Genomic DNA, 7,069 nt, shown 5'->3' with positions numbered 1-7,069 from the left:
ATCTAAGGAAAGCATATAACTGAATTAATAATAAGAATATAGCTTGAAGATTATCAATTTCTAATCTCACACTCTAAATTGAAATTTTCATACTCTCGATTTCAAATCTCAATCAATGACATGCAAAGTAAACTTGCACTTGGATGAATTTTTGATAGTTCTAAAAGACAAGATAAATTACAGTTTAGACGGAAAGTAACTTTTCCCCTTTGCACCTTAAACCCAAAAGAAGAAAAACAGCCTTTAATCGAAAAAAAGAGAAACAAGATCCTAAAGATTTTTGAGAGAAGCATGGAAGATTGCAAAAACTTTTGAGAGAAGGGAAAGAGAGAAAAGTGGGAGAGAGTTAGAAAGAAAAAAGTTTTCAACTTTTTACCTCATTAAATGTTAAAAAACCTTTTAATATTTAGTTTTAAATCACTAGTGAATTTTAGTTTTACCTCATTAATGAGGTATTACATTTTGGTGACCTGATAGCATATAGCTTCTATATATTATCGCCGCATCAAATATAAACCTTTTTAAAATTATATTGAATGGATTAATGAAAGTTTTTTTAAGCATATTTGCTTAAAATTTGATCATATAAAAAAACGAGAGATTATTAATTTCAAATTGATTTTTATTTTGAAATAACAAAACTTATGAGCAAAATCACTTCAATAAATTCTATCTTGAATTTTTCATTTTCAAAGTCCCTTAAACAATTTCTTTTAAGTATCCAAATTATTTTGGAATGAAAAATATTCAAATTAAAAGAATTTTTTTTTAAAAAAATGAAGGTACAACGATCGATCCCAAGGTGATCTCATTTTAGACAGAAGCTAAATGTCTTCTAACTGCTCACTACATATCGATCCCACCCTTTGAGGGATCAATCCCCCTTTCACAAAATATGAATCTCAGACAAGAAATGAAGACAAAATGGATCCCCGGATCAATCCTAAAGTAGCGGTTGATAATTCAGAGGTCAAATTTTCAATGAAATGACCCTTTCAAACATTAAATGATTCCCAATGGCTCCAATAATCTTCCTAGGTATATATAAAACATCTTCATCTTATTTATGAAGATGAACCAAACGCGGAAACAAGAAACAAGTTGAAAGAAAGTATTAATTTATTCTTTCAAGCTTTTCCAAGTCTTCAAGTAATCTTAAATCTATTTGAGCTTCCATTTCTCGTCTTTGTACTCATTTTGATATTATCTCTTTACTAATTTATACTCACTAAGCAATATCCTCAAACTCTTAAATCCTTGAAAAATAGAGAGATTATACTTTAACTTTCAAAAGGTATTCATTATAGTTTCTAACTAAACCTTAAGAAATAGAGAAGTTATAACTTATACCCAGACCTAGAAATGATATTTGTATTGATTGAAAATCAATAGTATATTAAACATTTTAGTAAGTTAAGGGAGAGGATACATCCAATTCACCCCTTTTTGAATTATTTAGACCATTTGAGCCTACAATATATTAAAAGAATTAAATTTAGAATTTGGTATGTCCTTTTCTATGTATTTTTCTTTTTTTTTATTATAGCAATATGATTGTGTGAAGAAATATAGAATTACTTGTGGCAGTATTTATTTTCCTAGTTTGGGGCGGGCTAATGTATTTCCTCTCATGGGTTCTGTCTGTATGGGCCATGTTATGGCGAAATTGGGTACTGTTTAAAATGAGAAAACAATATGCCCATAGTTTTAATTAGAAATTTTCCTTTTTCTGGTGAACGTTGTTGGGATTTTCCTTTTTTTTAATTGGTTTTTAATATTTTCTATTTAACTGAATTACATGCTCCATTGCTAATTTTTTTCCTTTTTTGCTGAATTTTCACAAAATACTACATTTATGATGCTTATAATTGTTTTGATATGACCCCTAATTTCAGTCTTGGTGATATATCGAAAATCTCTACAATAATTAAAGTTAAAACTAGCGATTCCATTCTAAATAATTAAAGTTAAAATAATTTTTTTTTAAAAAATTGATTTATGGAACAGGAGATGGCTAATTTTTGATTCATTGTATAATAAATCTATATTTTAGGGCAAAATTCATCATTGATATGATAATTTAACATTCCTAATCTGAGCCGTCCAATAGCCCTGATTGCTGATCGCACAGTCCGAATCTTTTATGTTTCGTACCGAAGATACGGTCCAAATGGGTGTGACTCTTCCCTATAATGCCCTAAAAGCCATACACTTCGCCTATAAAGTCACCAGTCTTTGTTTGCAAAAGCTTGTCTCTTACAATGGTGGCTGAAACTGAAGCATGGTAATGGCCACAAACCAAATCTGGTGATTTCTTTTCATCCTTGTATTCTGTTTTTCCTTTTTATTTAATCCTGGCCTTAGAATTAATATTGCACTAGTACTGAGGCATCATGACCATTGAAACAATGCATGATTGGCCTAATCTTAAATGTGCAGAAATGAACAAAGGGATCCGCTTTGCAGCTTTAACTTTAATCCAAGTTTTTGCTGTCAGTAATGCCCCCTCACATGATTTACCTATAATGAAGTCGAGTGTCAGTAACAAATTTGGTTAAAACAACACTAGTAAATCCTCAAGTTTCAATAAATTTCTTTACGAATGAATGCTTCTGACAGATATTTGTGAAAACACTTGATTGATTGATTACATAGACAGAGCCAGCAAGCTGATTGAATTCACAAAAAATAGAAGAAATTGAAGTGACCTTTGATAACGAGCCATCCCAGACTATTAATTAATCTTGACAGATTTGAATGCAGGATTCAGGAACAATGTTTCTGCAGATCTTCTGTAGGAGCTTTTTCTTGCAGATCTTCTGTTAGTCTGGAGACTTTCTGCTATGGCTTCAATTGCCTTCTGATTGTTTTTCAATGTGTTTTTTTTCTTCAATAAATTGTTGCTGCATCCATTTATAGAACCATAGATCAGAGTATTGATTTCTCGGACAAATCTTGATGGATTTCAACGATATCTCATGAAAACAAAAAATTTACATGGCGGTTTCGCAGGAGCAAAAGCCATTGTAGATGGTAATATCCTTTGAATTAATTTTTAATGACAGATTACATTATTATAAATAAGACTTAAATATTCAATTTTTGAAAAAAACATTTAATTTAAAATTAATTGACAATGGATGAAGAGATCATTATTCTTTTTATATGTTCAAAATACAGATACTTTTAACAGATGTGAGATTGATTTCTTTTATCAATCACTTTAAAACTCTCTCGTGTCTAAGAACTTCAAATTCATTGAGTGGCCAACAAATAGAGATACGGAGAAGATATCCTTGGTATATGTTTCTACTCGCAATATCCTTAGTTTGATAGGTGTGGGAACAAGGGCCTTTGCACTTATTTGGATGTCCGTTCTAAATCTTTAGCATGCTATTTGAGTAGGTGTTGTCCATTTCGTCTTTGATTCATATCATGTGATATGTATGCAGTCTCTACAAGTGAGGGAGAGTATTAAAGTGATGATAAAAAAAAACCACACATCTATTAAATTAGAGTTATTTTAAAAGATATAAATATAACAAGAACTTCTATATTTATGATTAATTGATTTTAAATTGAATAACTTTTGTAAAAATTCAATATAGGATTAGATATTGTCCCTATTCATTAGTCTCTCCCTAGGCCTGCGACGACGTAAGGGAGAGTATTGAAATAATAACAAAAAAAAATTCCAAACATATAAATACAACAAGAACCTCTCCATTTATTATCAATTAATAAAAATTCAATATCGAATATGGATCTTTTGACGTATTTATTTATTTTTTGTTAAGTCAAGAATGAAGTTTCCAATGCCAGTCAAGGTGCCAGCTAAGTTATCTTGTAAAGTGTTTGGGTGGTTATACCAAGGATTAGCTATGGGAGATTACTATTTGATTATAGACTATAGATTATGGAACCTATTTGCTCTAAAGCTTCGTGGCTAAGGCTGGCCGATGAATGGTATGGATTCAGTTTGGAAGATATCAGCCGGATTCTACAGCCTACAGGATTATGTTAATGCAGAAAGGTTGAATAAGTTTCAAATTTGATGCATAAAAAGGTTGCCTTGTCAGAAATTGAAAAGCAAAGAAGTACCACCCAAAGATGCTTTTATCAGCCACTTTTTCAAAAACTTTGTATTAATTGATTTGATACACAAGCCTTCGAACAACTAACTATTGCACCCTGTTTCTTCATATAAATTAATACAACAAACTTCAAATCATTTAGGCCTGATTTTCTCACTAGAAGTACCCGGCCCCTTGGCCATTTATCAAAGTTTGAATTAAATTCACTCTATAACATGAAATAGGGTCATGCACCATAAATATGCCTGAGCTGAGCTCACTGTGAGATAGGCATTTCGACATAAAACAAAGACTTAAATGCCTTCACTGCTTCGAGTACAGGAAAACAAAAAAGTAAAATAATAACCACACGAGCACTTGGGTTTGAAAAATCTGTACAACTGAATTATAGGCCAATATCAATGTTACCTGTAAATTTGTTCTTTCTATAGCCATTGCAATCTCTTCTTTTTCTAGTTAATTTGTTAATGCAGCATTTCAAAAGCTGAATTGGACGCTTATCCAAAAGGGTGGCCGGTTTCGTTTGTCCTAGCTTCTCTGGCCTGGCACTGATCTAGTGTGCACGGTAAAGATCCAACAATTAAATTTTGGTAGGAAGAAACCAATTTGGAGTATCAATGAAAGAAATGAAACTGAGATATTAGAACAGTCATTCCATATATGTGTATAGCTAAGCTGTCTAAGGTTGATAAGATGATTAATATGGCAACGGGATTCTATCTTTGTTCCTAAAAAATGATCATTGTTAGGAGATATTATAATTTAGTTTGATTTCAGTTTTCTCTTTGGTTTATGATGATATCAACTGCAATCTACTTGACATTTCCAGTGACTACAATGTGAAATTTTAATCGGGTTCAAGTCATCAAATAACAAGGATAGGATTTATGAGAAGGAAAAAACTACCTCTAGGTAATGTGGAATTTATCCCCCATTCTCACAATCAAGTAACAATTTAGCTAGTAGCTAGCTCTTTGAAACATTATAAGGAGAAGATTAAAGTAGAAACGAGGTCTTAGGCTCTAATTACCATGGTTTCGATGTAAACATAGAAGAAATAAAGCATCAAAACTATGATGTCTTAAATGTCTTAAAAAACTTGAGAGCATCGTTTGCTGTACACATTTGTGTTGTTGATCCAACCACTCTGCAGTTTTGTATTTAAGGGAAAGTGTAGAAGACTGCAGCTTGCCATATGTACAGAGTTGGACTCGTCCTTTATAGTTTGAACTTTTGATTGTAAATTCTGGTCTAAGGTAGTTCAGGCAATTAATTGGGAATGGAATTCCAAAGTTTAAGGTTTTTATGGAAAATGGCAGGTGAAACATAGTGAAGAAGTGATGAATGATTAACCTCTTTAAACTTTTTCCGTAAACTTGATTGATGATGTAACGACTCAAGTTCAAACACTAGTCTAGTAACTTTTTAGGCCTAAAGCATGTGGCCTTTAAAAAACTTAAGCTCAAGTTGATAGTAGTAGTAAACTTGGGTTGCTAATCACATTGCTTTCAAAAACTTAAGCTCAAGTTGCTAGTAGTAGTAAACTTCAATTGTTATGTAGGTCTTAACAATCACATTCATATCAGATGTGGAATGTTAGGCATCACAATCTCACATACTTAAATTCTTGATGTCTTCATTAAAAACACACATAACATCCACAAGACCACTTATTTAAATCCTTGATGTTCTCATTAAGGACACACATCACATCCACAGGACCACCTACTTAAATCCTTGATGTCCTCATTAAGGACACACATCACATCCACAGGACCAAAATCTTACTAGAGTAATATGAAAGCTCACATCGGACTGGCGCAGATTCTAATACCATGTATAAGGATCCAAGTTAAACTATTGGCTTAGTAACTTTATGGGCTTAAACCACGTGACCTTCAAAAGTTTAAGCTCAAATTGTTAGTAGTAGTAAACTTAAATTGTTATGTAGGTCTTAACAATCACATTCATATCAGATGTGGAATGTTGAGTATCCCAGATGATTCAAAGGTTTGGCCAAATCTTGTAGTTCAATCTCTATATAGGAGGTAAATTTAATCTCATGTTATTTTCTTAACCCTTTGTTAGTGTCAAACTTTCTTAGGAAATGAGATATATACCATTAAATTATTATATGGTGATTTTTATGTACACATGATCAAGTTTAAATCACAAAATGAGAAGCATTTCGCTTTTCTTTTCAGTTTGAGGTCCCAAAAGTTTCAACCCTTGGAGTATATGGTAATTTGTGAAGTTATCGAAGGAACTGGATCTAAGCAACAAATTATTTAAAATTAATTACACGCTTTTAGATAGGCATTTATTCTGATATATATATATATATATATATGTATATTTGTCATTTAATACATCTAATTTCATGAGATTGAAACTGTAGAGTAGCTCAACAAAAACGAAGGTACAAATCACTGCAGTTTCAGTGAACACTGTTGCATGCGAAATCCATCCAAGTCACAGTACGAAAACCTCATTTAATAAGCACAGTTGAGCGCAGTCAAGGCAATTTAAGACCCATGTGGGCAGCATAATATACTGAAATAAATGTTCGAGAGAAAGATAGAGAAAAGAAATTAATGTAAATGAAAATTTAAAATATAATAATATTATATATAATTAAAAAAAAAAAAAAAGAGTGAGAGGAGTTGTTTTTCACAACTGAAAGCGTGGCCACAGTTTCACCATTGCTCCCGACACTTTCATCACAGCCTGGCTTCATGATCCTTTCATTTAATGGGAAAATAACGGTTAATTCAATTTCTTTTTTAATATATATTCTTTTTGGTTTTGGGTGTGGAATTTTCATCAGAGATCGACATGTCTTGGCATGATCCATACGGATTATGATTTTAGGCTGCCATGCTTCTAACCATCATATCATGACAACAGCATTGTTTCAAATCTGAAGGATTCTTGTTCATTACATTGGAAATAATTGTCTCTTCAGCTTAATAAAT

The sequence above is a fragment of the Theobroma umbraticum genome, unplaced genomic scaffold (assembly GCF_002168275.2).
Source record: "Theobroma umbraticum cultivar Fairchild unplaced genomic scaffold, ASM216827v3 scaffold_12.0, whole genome shotgun sequence".
NCBI lineage: Eukaryota > Viridiplantae > Streptophyta > Magnoliopsida > Malvales > Malvaceae > Theobroma > Theobroma umbraticum.
The sequence above is the reverse complement of the archived record's forward strand: the minus strand, read 5'-3'. Positions refer to the sequence as shown.